Source organism: Manis javanica, chromosome 8 (genome assembly GCF_040802235.1).
Source record: "Manis javanica isolate MJ-LG chromosome 8, MJ_LKY, whole genome shotgun sequence".
NCBI classification, from domain to species: Eukaryota; Metazoa; Chordata; class Mammalia; order Pholidota; family Manidae; genus Manis; species Manis javanica.
The window spans coordinates 55,252,820-55,271,165 of record NC_133163.1 but is presented as its reverse complement, the minus strand read 5'-3'; the positions used below and the strand labels follow the sequence as shown (position 1 = coordinate 55,271,165).

The 18,346-nt window shown below is 38.0% G+C and overlaps 1 long non-coding RNA gene across 2 annotated transcripts in view; it reads left to right on the top strand.

The window, feature by feature from the left end:
- The window catches only part of LOC140843265 (uncharacterized), a 101,641-nt gene extending 91,612 nt beyond the window's left edge, over positions 1-10,029 (top strand). For both annotated transcript variants that reach the window (XR_012120877.1, XR_012120878.1), the window contains exon 3: positions 8,542-10,029. This is a non-coding gene — a long non-coding RNA (uncharacterized lncRNA). The remainder of the gene's footprint in view (positions 1-8,541) is intronic.
- Positions 10,030-18,346: the final 8,317 nt, after the last annotated feature.

Here is an 18,346-nt window from a genome sequence, read left to right as displayed (position 1 = left end):
GTATTTGTCATATGTTACCTCTCAACTCAAAAGAGGCTTGTGCCCTTTCTTAGTCTTTGAGAGTGCAACAGGCATCATCTTTGCCTTTTACTTTATAGGGGAAATCCTAATATGATCCTGACAGGAAACAATTGTAACTGAAGTAGAAACATGAAATTTGGTAGGTTGTATCTCCCTTTAGCAAGCATGTTTTTTGCCAAATGTTAGAGGGTATCAACTATGTCTGTCTTGTCACCATGTAGACATCAATGTCGTGGACCACAGTAATGTCTTCTGAGATGTTGAGTTAATCTAGATTCCTCAAACTAAATTATGAAGAGAGAACTGTAAAGGGAAAAGAGACAATAGAAGTTCAGTATTGTCATTACAACTTGAAAGCCAATTGCTACTGGTGTTTTCTAGTTACTGGTTGAGAGCAAAATCTTTTGGCAGTTTGATAGCTGCACAGTAGGTGCCAGAGGCAATGCTAATTGCTCCTATAAAGAGACTACATCTGTAACAACAATTGAATTCATCACCAGATTTTATTGTTTGTCTCCCATTCTTGCCGTGTTTCATCTGCACAGGCCAAGCAGACATGTTAAATGGAGTTGTGATGGGAATAACCACTCTGAATCTTTCCATTTTACCCAGGAATGCAGCATTGCCTAATTTTTCTCTTTGGGTAAGAAAGGACAAGTTTCAGGGTTAATCCTTGATTCCTAACTACTGAATTAATTATGAAAATAACTCAGGCCAAAGCTCTTTATATCACTGAACTATAAACCCTACCTCTGGTAGAACACAGTGGCATTATAAATCTGCAAAGATAAGCATGGTTTCAGACCCAGTTACCAGTTACAGCTATAAATTATGCCAGTAAATGTCTGGTGTCTCATATTCATTCAGTGTGGGCTACCTGTAAGACTGAGTTTTAGTCATATAAGAAAACAAAATGAACTCCTGGCCACTCTAGGCAGAACATTATAAGCCATATTGATTAAGTTGTCCTAATCTAATCTATTATTTCCTTCATTTTTCTGGCACATTTAGAATAGATTTCCACATAAATTGCATAGGTGTTTGCCAATATAAATGGTGAGCATAATGTAATATTTGTCATTCAGTATATTTGTCTTGATCCTACTTTTACTTGTCCCCTGGAACAAACTGATATCAGAAGATACTTATCTGCCTAGAGGCTATAAGGTAATAAGAATGATGTAGTATTAGAAATTGGTATTCCACTCCAAAGCAGTTGTTCATATCTCAGATGAACAACAGTCAAGAGATGCTCAGAGAACTCATATCCAAACAAATCCACCTAAATGACCCCATTTCAATTCTCAAGCTCCACTCTTTCCTAATCAATGCTTCAGACTTAATATGAGACTAAAAATTTGCAATTTAATAGGATAAAATTCTGTATGTGATTTCTGCCTTTATTAGCCCTGACATTACTAAATATAGAAAGAATCTACTTTGAACTGTGATATGAAAGCTCTGAGCTTGAAATTGTCTCTCTTTAAGCTTCCTAGTTTTGTCAGAAGCAGCCAGCCCATCTCCCAGTTCTTATATTTTCATTTTCAGCATAATACTCTATGATAGTAGTCACTCTATGCACTGAAGCCATGTCTTTCTTAGGACTTTTTTTTGCCATTGCTTTTAGTGTACTATACAACTGTCACCCTCCAATTGTAACTGCCAAGTCAACTCATATCCAAGCAAGCCTGGTGGAAAATAAAGAATCAGATTCCAATCCTTGGTCATCTGTTTCTGCATCCACTTCTGGTCAGGAAACAGAAACCACTTTACATAGGTGGTGTTAAACAGGAACTGTCATAAATCATAAGCACCGAAGGAGCAGTTTCTTATATACCAACAAGGAATAACTCCCAGATACCACAGCACTCTCTTACTACCACTGGTAATTGGAGCCATGAATTCAGGCAAACACCCCTGAAAATGAAATTCAGGAAATGAAAATCCAGAATCAATAAGCTGTGACTACAATGTCACAACTGCCTCTTAACACATTTGAAGTTGGATTACAAATCTTGTTTGCCACCAAAAATGGCATACCTATCCAGGCCTCTATTTAATTTTTTTAAATTTTGGTATCATTAATCTACAATTACAGAAAGAACATTATGTTTACTACGTTCCCCCCTTCACCGTCACCCCCACATACCCCTTCACAGTCACTGTCCATCTGCATAATAAGATGCTGTAAAATCACTACTTGTCTTCTCTGTGTTGCACAGCCCTTCCCATGCCCCCAACACACTATACATGCTAATCGTAATGCCCTCTTCTTATTCCCCACCCTTATCCCTTCCTTCTCACCCATCGTCCCAAGTCCCTTTCCCTTTGGTAACTATTAGTCCATTCTTGAGTACTGTGATTCTGCTGCTGTTTTGTTCCTTCAGTTTTCCTTTGTTCTTTTACTTCACATATGAGTGAAATCATTTGGTACTTGTCTTTCTCCACCTGGCTTATTTCACTGAGCATAATACCCTCTAGCTCCATCCATGTTGTTGCGAATGACAGGATCTGTTTTTTTCTTATGGCTGAGTAATATTTCATTGTGTATATGTACCACAACTTCTTTATCCATTCATCTACTGATGGACATTCAGGTTGCTTCCATATCTTCGCTATTGTAAATAGTGCAGTGATAAACATAGGGGTGCATCTGTCTTTTTCAAACTGGAGTGCTCCATTCTTAGAGTAAATTCCTAGAAGTGGAATTCCTGCGTCAAATGGTATTTCTATTTTGAGCATTTTGAGGAACCTCCATACTGCTTTCCACAATGGTTGAACTAATTTAGATTCCCACCAGCAGTGTAGGAGGGTTCCCCTTTCACCACATCCTCTCCAACATTTGTTGTTGTCTGTCTGTGTGATGATGGCCATCCTTACTGATGTGAAGTGATATCTCATTGTGGTTTTAACTTGCATTTCTCTGACAATTAGTGAGGTGGAGCATCTTTTCATGTGCCTGTTGGCCATCTGGATTTCTTCTTTAGAGAACTGTCCATTCAGCACCTCTGCCCATTTTTTAATTGGATTATTTGCTTTTCGTTTGTTGAGGTGTGTGAGCACTTTATATATTTTGGATGTCAATCCTTTATCGAATCTGTCATTTATGAATATATTCTCCCATACTGTAGGATACATTTTTGTTCTTTGATGGTGTCCTTTGCTGTACAGAAGCTTTTTAGCTTGATATAGTCCTACTTGTTCATATTTGCCTTTGTTTCCCTTGCCCGGTGAGATATGTTCATGAAGAAGTCACTCATGTTTATGTCAAAGAGATTTTTGCCTATGTTTTTTTCTAAGAGTTTTATGGTTTCATGACTTACATTCAGGTCTTTGATCCATTTGGAGTTTATTTTTGTGTGTGGGGTTAGACAGTGATAGTTTCATTCTGTTACATGTAGCTGTCCAGTTTTGCCAGCACCATCTGTTGAAGAGACTGTCATTTCCCCATTGTATGTCCAGGCTCCTTTATTGTATATTAACTGGCCATATATGTTTGGGTTAATGTCTGGAGTCTCTATTCTGTTCCACTGGTCTGTGGCTCTGTTCTTGTGCCAGTATCAAATTCTCTTGATTACTGTGGCTATGTAGTAGAGCTGGAAGTTGGGGCATGAGATCCTCTCACTTTATTCCTCCTTCTCAGGATTGCTTTGGCTATTTGGGGTCTTTGGCAGTTCCATATGAATTTTTGAAATATTTGTTCCAGTTCATTGAAGAATGATGTGAGTAATTTGATAGGGATTGCATCGAATCTGTATATTGCTTTGGGCAGGATGGCCATTTTGACGATATTAATTCTTCCCAGCCAGGAGCATGCGATGAGTTTCCATTTGTTAGTGTCCCCTTTAATTTCTCTTAAGAGTGTCTTATAGTTTTCAGAGTATAGGTCTTTCACTTCCTTGGTTAGGTTTATTCATAGGTATTTTATTCTTTTTGATGCTACTGTGAATGGAATTGTTTTCCTGATTTCTCGTTCTATTAGTTCATTATTAGTGTATAGGAAAGCCACAGATTTCTGTGTGTTAACTTTGTATCCTGCAACTTTGCTGTATTCTGATATCAGTTCTAGTAGTTTTGCAGCGGTGTCTTTGGGTTTTTTATGTACAATATCATGCCATCTGCAAATAGTGACAGTTTGACTTCTTTACCAATCTGGATTCCTTGTATTTCTTTGTTTTGTATGATTGCTGTGGCTAGGACCTCCAGTACTATGTTGAATAACAGTGGGGAGAGTGGGCATCCTTGTCTTGTTCCCGATCTTGGAGGAAAAGCTTTCAGCCTCTTGCTGTTCAGTATGATGTTAGCTGTGGGTTTATCATATGTGGCCTTTATTATGTTGAGGTACTTCCCCTCTATGCCCATTTTGTTGAGAGTTTTTATCATGAATGGATGTTGAATTTGGTCAAATGCTTTTTCAGCATCTATTGAGATGATCATGTGGTTTTGTACTTCATTTGTTGATGTGGTGGATGATGTTGATGGATTTTTGAATGTTGTACCATCCTTGCATCCCTGGGATGAATCCCACTTGGTCATGGTGTATGATCCTTTTGATAAATTTTTGAATTCTGTTTGCTAATATTTTGTTGAGTATTTTTGCATCTACATTGATCAGGGATATTGGTCTGTAGTTTTCTTTTTTGGTGGGGTCTTTGCCTGGTTTTGGTATTAGGGTGATGTTGGCTTCATAGAATGAGTTTGGGAGTATTCCCTCCTCTTCTATTTTTTGGAAAACTTTAAGGAGAATGGCTATTATGTCTTCTCTGCATGTCTGATAAAATTCTGAGGTAAATCCATCTGTCCCGGGGGTTTTGTTCTTGGGTAGTTTTTTGATTACTGATTCAATTTTGTTGCTGGTAATTGGTCTATTTAAATTTTCTGTTTCTTTCTGGGTCAGACTTGGAAGGTTATATTTTTCTAGGAAGTTGTCCATTTCTCCTAGGTTTTCCAGCTTGTTAGCATATAGGTTTTCATGGTATTCTCTAATAATTCTTTGTGTCTCTGTGGGGTCCGTCATGATTTCTCCTTTCTCATTTCTGATTCTGTTGATGTGTGTTGACTCTCCTTTTCTCTTAGTAAGTCTGGCTAGAAGCTTATCTATTTTGTTTATTTTCTCGAAGAACCAGCTCTCTGTTTCATCGATTTTTTCTATTGTTTTATTCTTCTCAATTTTACTTATTTCTTCTCTTATCTTTATTATGTCCCTCCATCTGCTGACCTTAGGCCTCATTTGTTCTTCTTTTTCCAATTTTGATAATTGTGACATTAGACTATTCATTTGGGATTGTTCTTCCTTCTTTAAATACACCTGGATTGCTATATACTTTCCTCTTAAGACTGCTTTTGCTGCATCCCACAGAAGTTGGAGCTTTGGGTTGTTGTCATTTGTTTCCATACATTGCAGGATCTCCTGTTTTATTTGATTGTTGATCCATTGATTATTTAAGAGCATTTTGTTAAGCCTCCATGTGTTTGTGAGCCTCTTTGCTTTCCTTTTACAATTTATTTCTAGTTTTATACCTTTGTGGTCTGAAAAGTTGGTTGGTAGGACTTCAATCTTTTGGAATTTACTGAAGCTCTTTTTGTGGCCTAGTATGGTAGTCTATTCTGGAGAATGTTCTATGTGCACTTGAGAAGAATGTGTATCCTGTTGCTTTTGTATGTAGTTGTCTGTTAGGTCCATCTGTTCTAGTGTGTTGTTCAGTGCCTCTCTGTCCTTACTTATTTTCTGTCTGGTGGATCTGTCCTTTGGGTTTAGTGGTGTGTTAAAGTCTCCCAAAATGAATGCATTGCATTCTATTTCCTCCTTTAATTCTGTTAGTATTTGTTTCACATATATTGGTTCTCCTGTATTGGGTGCTTATATGTTTATAATGGTTATACCCTCTTGGTGGACTGAGCCCTTTATCATTATGTAATGTCCTTCTGTATCTCTTGTTACTTTCTTTATTTTGAAGTCTATTTTGTCTGATACTAGTATTGCAACACCTCCTTTTTTCTCTCTGTTGTTTGCATGAAATATCTTTCTCCATCCCTTGACTTTTAATCTGTGCATGTCTTTGGGTTTGAAGTGAGTCTCTTGTAAGCAGCATATAGATGGGTCTTGTTTTTTTATCCATTCTATTACTCTGTGTCTTTTGATTGGTGCATTCAGTCCATTTACATTTAGGGTGATTATTGAGACATATGTACTCATTTCATTGCAGGCTTTAGATTTGTGGTTACCAAAGGTTCAAGGTTAGCTTGTTTACTACCTTACTGTCTGACCTCACTCACCTTTTGAGCTATTATAAACACAGTCTGATGATTATTTCTCTCCCTTCTTTTTCCTCCTCCTCCATTCTTCATATGTTGGGTGTTTTGTTCTGTGCTCTTTTTAGGAGTGCTCCCATCTGGAGCCATCCCTCCTCTAAGATACCCTGTAGAGGTGGTTTCTGGGAGGCAAATTCACTCAACTTTTGCTTGTCTGGGAATTGTTTAATCCCTCCTTCCTTCATATTTAAATGATAATCATGCTGGATACTGTATCCTTCTTTCAAGGCCATTCTTTTTCATTGCATTAAATATATCATGCCATTCTCTTCTGGCCTGTAAGATTTCTGTTGAGAAGTCTGATGATAGCCTGATGGGTTTTCCTTTGTAGATGAACTTTTTTCTCTCTCTGGCTCCTTTAATACTCTGTCCTTGTCCTTGGTCTTTGCCATTTTAATTATTATGTGTCTTCGGGTTCTCCTCTTTGGGTCCTGTCTCTCAGGAGTTCTGTGTGACTCTGTAGTCTGAGCAACCATTTCCTCCCCCAGTTTGGGAATTTCTCAGCAATTATTTCTTCAAAGACACTTTCTATCCCTTTTTCTCTCTCTTTTTCCTCTGCTACCCCTATAATGCAGATATTGTTCCTTTTGGATTTGTCACACAGTTCTCTTAATATTGTTTCATTCCTGTAGATCCTTTTATCTCTCTCTGCATCAGCTTCTATACATTCCCATTCTCTGGTTTCTATTCCATCAATGGCCCCTTACATCTTATCCATTCTGCTTATAAATCCTTCCAGAGTTTGTTTCACTTCTGTAATCACCCTCCGGATGTCTGTAATCTCCCTCCGGACATCTGTACTCTCCCTCCAGACTTCATCCCTTAGCTCTTGCATATTTCTCTGCAGGTCTGTCAGCATGTTTATGATTTTTATTTTGAATTCTTTTTCAGGGAGACTGGTTAGGTCTGCCTCTGCAGATCCTTTCTCAGGTGTTGTTTGAACTATCTTGGACTGGACTAAATTTTTTTGCCTTTTCATGATGATAGCAGTGACTGTAGGCAGGTTGCAGGTGTGTCAACTGGGAGAAGAAAGTCCTTTCCTGCTTGCTGGATGCCTTGCTCTTCTCCGCTGCCTGTGATGGTTACCCGCACTCCTGGAGCAGCCACCAGGTTATTTTGCTAAGCTGCTGGGGGTGGGGTCTCCATCAGAGCAGCACGGAGCCCTGCGGGGAGTGGCAGGCACCCCAGGTGTGCTCCTCCATGCTAGCAGCACTGCTGCTGGGCAGCTGTGTGGCCTAGCACGGTCTGGCTCAGGTTGCTGTGAGTTTTGCTGGAATTTCGGTCGGCTGCTGGGAGCACACCTGCTCCCTCTGGCTCCGCTGCAGGTGCATGTGGGGCTCTTGTGCGCAGGCCTCTGCCGGGCTCCTCTGGCTTCACTGCTGCTGATGCGCATCAGCCGCACCCAGGCTGTTCCGTCGTGCTGCTGCGGGCTATCACAAGCCTCTCCTGCGGCCCACGGATCTGCTCCCAGTCCCTTCCTGCGCTGCCGTCCCTGGCACGCTCTGCCACTCTCCCGATACTGGGCTGGTGTGTCGGGGTCCACGCCAGTTGGAGAATGACTGGCAGGCTGCTTAGTGCCATGAGGGGCTTCAGAGCTGCACTTCGTTCCCAGGATTTAGGGCGCCTATGTTTCCCGGGTATTCCCACCTGCTGGGACAACTTCTTCTAGCTATGGGGTCCTTGTCTTTTTAAGACTTGAAGAAAGCACTCGCTTTTCTTTTGTCTCAGGGGCGCTGGTTGTGGGGAGCTGCCCACAGGTTTTCCTTTTCCATTTCTCTAATATCCAGCACCCCGTGCACCTTGTGTCTGCTTTCTGGGTGCAGGTTTCTAGAGCTGGTTGTTTAGCAGTCCTGGGCTTTCACTCCCTCCCCATTCCGACTCCTTTCTTCCTGCCGGGTTTTGGGGTGGGGGGGTGTTCGTGTCCTGCCTGGCTGTGGCTTGTATCTTACTGCTTTCATGTGATGTTGAGTTCTCAGGGATGCAGATGTATCCTGGCTGTTGTACTGCATCCACTGGTGTCTCTTTTAGGAATAGGTGTATTTATTGTATTTTCATAAATATATATGTTTTGTGGAGGAGATTTCCTCTGAACTACTCACGCCACCATCTTCCCATGATGGAGCTCTATTTCATTTTTATCTTGCAAACTTCATGCACTGATTCCTAATTCATAGATTTATTTATTTGTTTGTTTGTTTTTTCATTCAGAACCTAAGCTGCAACAGAATATGAGAAGAAGAGTTCTAGCTTTCCAACTTCTCTAAGAAGGAAGAATGAATAGAAAATGAGAAACCTAATCCACAGTATCTACCTCACAGTTCAAGAATGAACACTTCATGTTAAATGCAAACAAGCAAACAAATATAAATGCACAGCCACACTTTCCAAGGAATCATTAAACTATTTTAGTAATTGGAGTTTTCAAATTAATTGAGCAAACTTTCTACAATGTGACTTAAGGATTTAGTTTTATATTTGTTTAGTTTGCACTGGAGGAAATTGTAGTCCAATTAATAAAGTTGTTAGACTTTGAATTTAGTATTATATTTCACAATTAGGCATCTGGTTTAGATTTCCATGTCTTGTTCTCTACATCATCAGTTTACATCTTATTCTTCATTACTGTGCTTGAGTACTGAACATGATATCAAAATCTGTATGTCCAAGGCTGTATCTGCATCTATATTTTAAAAATAAAAACTATTTTCTGTGAAATCACAAAATGAAAAGATATTGGGTGAAATCCAACATAGAGTCAATCCACTTTCAGAATGACAGTCGGTTTTGGTATTTAATCACAAATGGCTTTTAAGCCATCCAGTTCAACTGTCAATTCATTTAAAAAGCATAAACAAAATAATATGTATTTCACACTTGAGGCTTAAAATTTCTTCTATAGTAGTAGTTATAATATTCCATTTTACAGAAATGAATAAAAAGATTACAATTATACAGCTTGTGTCAGAAATGTAATCCCACTCAGATGTTTTCAAATTAAGGTTTTTCCCACTAAACTAGACTGGGAACAGTTACCTAATTACATATAGGTTTAAGGGTTTACATTTACTGGGTGATTTTCACATGCATCTTCCATTATCTATTTTCCTTCACCTTAGATATTTTACTCTCTTTGGCTCTATAACTCATGATTTTAATCATAGTATAGAATGCTTATTGAAAAGAGTACGGACATTCACGTAAATGAAATTGGATTCCAAACCCAAATTCACCCTTTCTGGACAATATGACCTTAGTCAATGGCTTTCATATCTCTAAACCCTGCTTCTGCATTTGCTAAAAAAGGATAATAATGCATTTGCAAAAAGTGGATGAGAGGGATAATGTGTATAATTACTCAAAAAATGTCTATCTTAGAGGAAATGTTTAATCTGGGAGTTGTTTATATTAGCTGTTATTAATTGAAATATAGCATTTTCAAATTTCATAGTCTCATTCATATTAATTGTATATCCACTGATCTCCTTACAAACTATACAAGTAGAAAATATTTTCAGTTATTCATGAATTCCCATACTTACCAAAGAACTATTGCTAACATACTGTGTACCAGGAATCATGTGAGATAATGGATAAACATCAGAGACGTTTTTCTGGTCATAATATCTAAGGTAGACCTCTTTTCCCTTTAAACCATAAAACTGTTCTGTTGCCTTTTAAGCACTTAATCACTATCTGAATACCTTACTTTTCTTCATTTGTTATCTTTTTCTAATAAAATGAGAATTCTGTGAGATCAAGAACATTATGAGCCAGTCTCATCATTTATTTTTGAGGCCGAGAAAGGTCACTGTCATTAGTGATGCCCAATAAATATTTTCTGAATAATAAACTTAACAGAAAAATCCCTTTATTTATCAAATTTAGGGACTTGTGGGTCATGCCTACAAGTGGCATACACCTAAAATACAATAGAGTAACATTAGAGTTGAGGCATGGGACACTGAGAGCATATGGGGTAAACACCAACCATGCAGAGAAAAATTGCCATCCTAACTGAGAACTAAATAATAATTGCTGCAAGTCTTGAAAAAATAAAGAGAGAAAACATGATGAGTGAGAAAAGGAAAGCAGCTTAATGTGACTAGATCACAAAATTTATGGATTGGAATAGAGGAAGCTTAAGGCTGTAAGTACGTGCAGAGCAAGAAAGAAGGATGAGAATGCATTTAGGTGGCTGTTATAACTCAGTGTGATATGATGATAGCTTGAAATAAAATCACTATTGAAATGGAGATTTGATGGATTTGACAGATGTTTAGGAGGTACTACTACTCATAGTCTTCAGTGATTAATTGGAGATTATGATAAAAAGAGATTAATCAAGCATGATGCTTCTTTCTTGAGCCCTTGGGTCAGTGGTAAGTGTAGTAAAGTAGACCAGAAACACTTTGAATATATTAGGTGCCATGTTTGCATTTGCATGTTAGATTTAAGGTGTTTGTGTGTTATATAATGAGATACCTAATACTCATTTCTAGAGATATTTGGCTTTGTTACAGGTTGAGTTCATTCTCCTTGGTTCTTGTCCCCACTGAAACAAAGAATTGAAAGGCAAAGAAACAGTAGTGAAACAGAGCAGAAGTTTTATTTGAATACACTCCAATGAGGAACAGGTCAGATTCAAGGTAGACAAAGGCCTTGATCCATTAAGCAAGAGGGCTATATACTTCATTCTGAGTAGGAGGCACCTCTTTGATTGACAAGGTGGGGTTATTTGATTGATTGGTCCATCTATATAGCCATCCTTCTCAGTTTGCATGTCCCTTCTTATGATGTGGAGTGTTTTGCACCTTTCTTAGTTACGTTCGATTGTGTCCACACCGGGATCTGCTTGGGACCAGTATGAACTGGTCCTGATAGCAAAGAAGTTATCTCCCTGCAAAGCCTTTGTTGTCTTCATGTAGGACTTCCTACCTGAGCATTTTGGGAAGTTTTTTCCTTGAACTTTATCTTCCCTTTGCCCCAGTTGCTCATGTCTATCTTTCTACCTAACAGTTTGGCATCATTCATTCATCTTGGTGAAATACCAGTGTTTCCTGTTTTATATCATGACACTTGTAACTCCGCAGGAAAATCCCAGGGCAAAATACCTCTAAAACCAAAATCAGCCAAAGGGAGAAAAAAAGTTAAGAAACACATTTATTTCTTACAAGCAGTCATCCTGTCTCTCTCTTGATCAGGCTACAGCAGAAGAGAGCTCCACCCAGCCTCTCTGGTTCAAATAAACCCTTGCATGTCCTTGTAATTACCTATTGATATGCAGATGGCTAAATCTCTCTACCTCTTGGAAATATCTATTGATATGCAGATGCACTAAGGCCAGGTGAGAGATTCTAGAAATATTGCAATTTTATGCACAACACTTTATAAAATATATTATACATCTGTTTCAAAAATAGGATTATAAATTGTGGCATTAATTTTCCATTACTCCAGAGATTTGTACATAATTATGTAAATCTTAAAAGAACAGTTGGGAAAGACAACTAAAAACAAAATATTCTCAACCCAGAAAGGTAGTAGAGAAAGAAAACAGTTTTGTTATTAAATAAGTATTAAACCAGATATTCTGCTAAAGATTGCAAAGACAGAAACTAATCTCACTTTTTCTATATAGCCAAGCAGATGAAACCCATTATATACATGTTTTCAAGATAAACAAAAACTAATCCTGAAGTAAGAAGACTGGATAGCACCATTTCTCATACATAGTTCATCTCAGACCTACGTGGTAATTGAGATGACCATCTGTGTTAGCTAATTGGCTTTATCTAGAGGAAAGACAAACTCCTCATATCTTTAGGGCAGGAGATAATTTTGCAATTTGGAGCAATGCAACCACCAAAGTTAGGCTCCTTTCCTTCCACAGAAATGGAGTAATAGGAGTGCTCTCTCCCTGACTGGTACACTGGGAACAATGGCTCCCAGATTTTTGAGAACAGCATTCCTGCATGATAAAGCTAACAAAGGGCCTATTTAGGTTTTTAAAGGATTTATCTACATTTGAAAGTGAAGAGAAAGTACTTAAAATTACAAGCTTTCTAAAGTAAATAAGATAAAAGGAGAAGGAAATCTCTTATTTTAAACAAGGAGAATTAAGCCTCTCATTTTTAATTTGTATTTGTCCTTAAAGAAATCAAACAGACATAGAGGAATTACTTTTCATCAGTGAACTTAAGTTTGTGGCTTCTTTGTTATCAATATGGGTAGAAAATCAACTAAATCAGCAGATGAAAGTAAGAATGTGCAGAATAATAGAACTTGATTAAAAGAATCTTATTATTATCAAAATGAGTCAACTCTGACTTCTAAGATTTCTCACTATTTCTATCTCCAGCTAAATCAGTGATGGGAGCATGATTAAGTAAATTCAATGACTGATGGATCCATTTTCAGATATTTTCCCCTGCCTTTTAGGTCAACAAACATTTCTTCAATGCAAATTCATCTCTGAATAATATTGAAAGAGCAGATGAACATGTTAAAGATTTGTCTTAGGAATAATTCCCTGTTATTCCTTGCATTTTTTTTAAAGCAGCTAAAGTAAGTAGTGTCTCAGCCATTGAATGTCCTATTGCTGTGATTACACTGACATTGGAAATTTTAATGTAGGCCATGGTGTACTTTAACATTTTTCTTTATAACCATTATTTCACAAATCCATCTCATTTATAAAATGAAATATATTGGTATTTGTGGGTAAAATTGAAACATTTCCAGAATATCTTGCCTGGCTTTGGTACATCTGCATATCAACAGGTGTTCAGAGGTGGAGAGAAGTAAGGCTTTAGAGCATTTGCCTCTTTCCTTGGGGGTGGAGAAGTTCATCTCTATATCTATGGGTGATTACCTGGGCAACAGAGGGCTTATCTGTACCTGAGAGGTGAGGGGGAGGGTCGGTGTGGTTGCTGCTGGCGCAGAGAAGAATGATGGACTGGGACTGCAGTTTGTGAGAAATAAATGGGTTTTAAACTTTATTTTTCCCTTTGACTGATTTTGGTTTTTATAGGTATTTTGCCGTGGATTTCCTTTCCTCGGACTTACAATATTAAAATGTGCTATATTAAAAATCACTGGATATGTTCTAAAGGAAATGTGATTTTGATATACATTAACTAATCAATTTGCAGGAGAATAATTTATATGTGTGTGTTCATGTGTTTATTTCTGGTGAAACTAGAAATTACAGATTTCAAAATTGTGTCTTTAACCTTACACATCTTTATATGTCACAATGGAATACTTACCTATGTAAATCAATTGAAGGTGTAATAAAATGATGAATATTTGGAAACTTCTAAATCCCAAAACTTCTGTATTTTGAAATACTATTAAAAGTGAAGTTCTTGGGAAATATTAGAATGTAGTTTTTCTAGAACCTAGCTGTTAGTCCGGGGAAAGGAAATCCCGGGGCAGAATACCTCTAAAAACTAAAATCAGTCAAAGGGAGAAATAAAGTTTAAAACCCATTTATTTCTCACAAACTGCAGTCCCAGTCCATCGTTCTTCTCTGCTCCAGCGGCAACCACACCGACCCTCCCCCTCACCTCTCAGGTACAGATAAGCCCTCTGTTGCCCACTGATATGGAGATGAACTTCTCCACCCCTGAGGAAAGATGCAAATGCACTAAAGCCTTACTTCTCTCCACCTCTGAATTCCTATTGATATGCAGATATACTAAAGCCAGGTGAGATATTCTGGAAATGTTTCAATTTTACCCACAATCCACCCTCCCAGAAATCTTGCCTTACAATTTACTCAATCTCCCTCTTCAGACCAATCTAGTAACATGCAGTAGCAACAGCAATAAAATCTTGCTAATCCTCAGGCCAGAGGATTCAGCCTATGCAGACTAAACAAATGTACTTTACAGCACAATCTCTCTAATCTCTCACTAAGCACAAAATACTTTTCTACACTTGTATACTCATTCCTAACAATCATGCTAGATTGCTCACAAAACTTGTACCAAACATTAGACAAAGTCAAGCCTCTCTTTAAATATTATTTTCTCGACAACAGCAACACAATCAAAATTCTCAAGCCAGAGAATTCAGCTAGGTTCAAAGCCCCATACAGATTAAGTCCAAAACTCACCCATTCCAGCCATCATGCGGCAGCTGCAGCTAGGGGACGCATCCAGGACACAAAGACCGTAGAAGCAAATAACCGTGATTGTTGAAGGCCAATTTGCTGTTATTACAGGAATACACAGGAGGCCAGCTTCCAGGCCTTTTCCCCAAGGGGCCAGAAGAGCCAACCATTGCTGATCCATGTGTTGCAATGTCCAGGGCCATATCCATTTTACTCCTAATAGCTGCACTCATCCTTGCAACACATGTCCAATAAAGTGGGTACCTCGATTGCTCTTAGTAATCGGTGACCAACCATAGGCTGCAGAGAGACACTCTAGGCCCCTCTTGGTGGTTTGCTGATCTGCACAATGTTCAGGACAATCCTTCTGGGCTCGGCTGACTTCTTCAAAGGTGAAAGGCAAGTCCCACTGACAGGCCCACATTGTCTTTTGCCCCATGTGCAACAAACACTGATGTAGCCATTGGGCCACATCAGAGGCAGGCTTTCCTTCTAGCTAGCGCATCTGGGCCAATGTGTCTGCTTCATCATTCCCTGGGGATGCCACAGGCAAGTGGCCAGTCACATGATATATGGTAGGTGTCTGTGCCACTCCACTCCGTGACCTTTGGGTCCAGTCTCGCAATGGGATAGGACACTATTACCTTGGTCAGAGCTGTTCCAGGGATGAGCTCTATAGCCAGCAAGATGTGTTACACAGAAGCCAGTTGCTTCAAGGTGACCCAGACCTTTGCTCCTTTCCATAGTTGTGGCCAGGCTCCAGCTGACAGCAAGAGCAGCAGCAGTGGCAGAAGCAGTAGCCTTAGGCTCGGGCCATGGGCCGGGGTCAGCATGGCCAGCAACGGTGGTGGTGCCTCCATGACCACACGAGTGTAGACACATGTCCCTAGGCACAAGCGCTGCTTCTCCCCATCATTTCTAGGGGTGGCCCTCCCAAAGGTCACACCCATTATAACAGATTTCAGGTTCGGAGGAATCCTGTCAACTCATGCCAATTGTTAGTCCAGGGAAAGGAAATCCCCGGGCAAAATACCTCCAAAAACCAAAATCAGTCAAAGGGAGAAATAAAGTTTAAAACTCATTTATTTCTCACAAACTGCAGTCCCAGGCCGTCTTTCTTCTCTGCTCCAGCAGCAGCCACACTGGCCCTCCCCTTCACCTCTCAGGTATAGATAAGCCCTCTGTTGCCCAGGTAATCACCCATTGATATGGAGATGAATTTCTCCACCCCTGAGGAAAAATGCAAATGCACTAAAGTCATACTTCTTTCCACCTCTGAATGCCTATTGATATGCAGATATACTAAAGCCAGGTGAGATATTCTGGAAATGTTTCAATTTTACCCACACTAGCTTTTAATTTAAAGCATTGTAAGAAAAGTTTTCTTAAAGTAATCTTATTTTTCCCCAAATAATGAATATTTTTGTTTTATTTTGTTTTGCTGAAGTCCACTGCTAAAACAATCTACACTCAATACTGTTTTCACCTGATTGGGACTCTTAAAAATCTTAATACTAGTGTTCTAAAAAATTTGAAATAAATGTTTAGCCAAAGACAGAAACAATTTTATTTTTCACCTGTTAAACAGTTTTTTAGATAATCAACTTACCTGAATAAATCATAATTATACAACACTCTCAATATTAATACTTTATCTCTTCATATTTAAGTTTCTAATGCATAATTCTTATATTTGCATGTTGCCAAATGGTAAAATTTCAAAGTCACAAAATCTTCCTATCATATATGTCTGAATTGAAAAATATAAGGATTTTTTTCTACATTTAACATTTTCTTGTGTCATTTTGTGATAAGTTAAACAAAAAGCTTATTCTTCAGAAGTTAAAAAAACAAGTTTTTATAATAAATAAGTATTGGTTTTTGTGAAATTCTTTTTACACAGGTGTTGAAATGATCACGGTGTAAAGGAGTGCAGAGAGCATTAAGAGTCAGGAAAAAGAACTAATAAAACTTAGCTAAACATTAACAGCAGACCATTCCGGAATAGTAAGAGATTCAATGTCTAAACTTAGAGAGAGACCAGATCAAAGGAAGAGAGAGCGAGAGGCCAGCCAAGGGCTATTTGAATCCTAGTTTACTAAATCCCCATGGTTTACAACCCTGATATCCACCCTGGCAGGGCCCTTGCTTATTTTTATACTGCTTCTCACTTTAGGTCCCTGTATCTTAAACCGGCTAATAACCTTTGTTAGGGAAAGAGTGAGTGCTGTTCAGGTGCTAATGCTGAGACCGCAGTATCATTCACTCACACAGCAGGAAGAAACAAACATTCCATGATTGGAATGGTCAAAGGAAAGTGGGGAAATGTAGAATCTAAGCATTAGTAAGATTAGTAAATTAGCATAAGCATAGCCATCTTAGAAACCTAGAAACCATTTTCTGAGAGTGTGACTCAGAGGAAAAAAAAAAAAAAAAAAACCCTGGGCCTGGGTAAGGCCTTGAAAAACAAGTTAATCATGAGCACCGGGTGGTGGGCAGCTGTGACCCTTGGTCAGCTAACCTTGGTCAGTTAATCTTACATACCAAGCTTATCGTGCAGAACCTCCCTAACCATTGAGGAGTAGTCTTACCCTGCCCTTGCTTAACCCCAGGATATATGTCTTGCAAGAATAATGTATAGTTAAAGAAAATTGCTATGAGTTAAGTGCTTTGAAATTGCTATATAAACCCTTGGCTCTGAGTGCTCGGGGTCCTTGTTGAGACCCGCTGCATCGGGCTGACTTGGACCCCAGCTAGCTGGCTGAATAAAGACTTTGCTTGAATTTACATCTCTATGCCTGTGTAGTTTGTTCTCTGGGGAAGCCTCGGAAGCCTGGACCCTAACACATGAAGTAGTTGTACATTATTCTATTAATATGGTCTATTACCATATATATCATAATTGGGAGTAAAATATATTTTATATAAATAAATTTAATTAATTAATAATACATATTTAATTTAGGTTAATATAGATTTCATCTTAGTAATATATATTTTATACATTTTATATACCTGGTAATATATATTTTCTATACATCTATATGTGTTATGTAGTATATACTATAGTATGTATAATTATATTGTGTGTATGTATATATACATAAGGGTGATAAACCAGCCTTGATTTCCTGGAATAAATACCAACTAGTCATGGTGTATAATAATTTTTATATGTGGCTAAATTTAGTTTGGTACTATTTTGTTAAAGGTTTTTCATCTTAAATCCATGATGGGTATTAGGCCATAGTTTTCTTAATAGAACTTTATCTAGTATTGGTACTGGGGTAATATCATAGGCCTCATAAAATTAGTTGTGGAGTTCCTCCTTTATTTTCTAGAAGAGTTTGTGAAAGAAAGATGGTTTCTATTTTTCTTTTTAATTCAGTTTTGTTATTTTGCTTCTTTCTGGGAATGTCATCTAAAATGACTGTTTTATTAACATAAAGATTTATATAACATTCCCTTATAATTCTTTACATGTGTACAAGTCTGTAGTGATTATCCTCCCCCTTTCATTCTTGATTTTATAAAACTATATTCTTTCCTTTATTATCTTGATCTTTCTAGTTAATACTTGTCAACTTTGTTGGTATTTCCAAAGAAATAGCTTTAATTTCCTGATTGCTTTATTGACATCTTATCTATTCCACTGGATCCTGCTTTAACTCTTATTTTCTTCTTGTGATTGAGTTAGGTTAGTTTGTTCTTTTTCTAGTATATTAAGATGAAAGTTAAATTTGAATCAGTAAACAAAAAATCATTACTTATTTTTTGATACAGGCATTAAAAATTATAAATTTTCTATTTACAGTCTTTTGGTGGACTATTCTGACTCTCTGGTCAAGTTCGCAGTGTGATTCAAGTTTTCTACAGACTTGATTTTCTGTCTAGTTG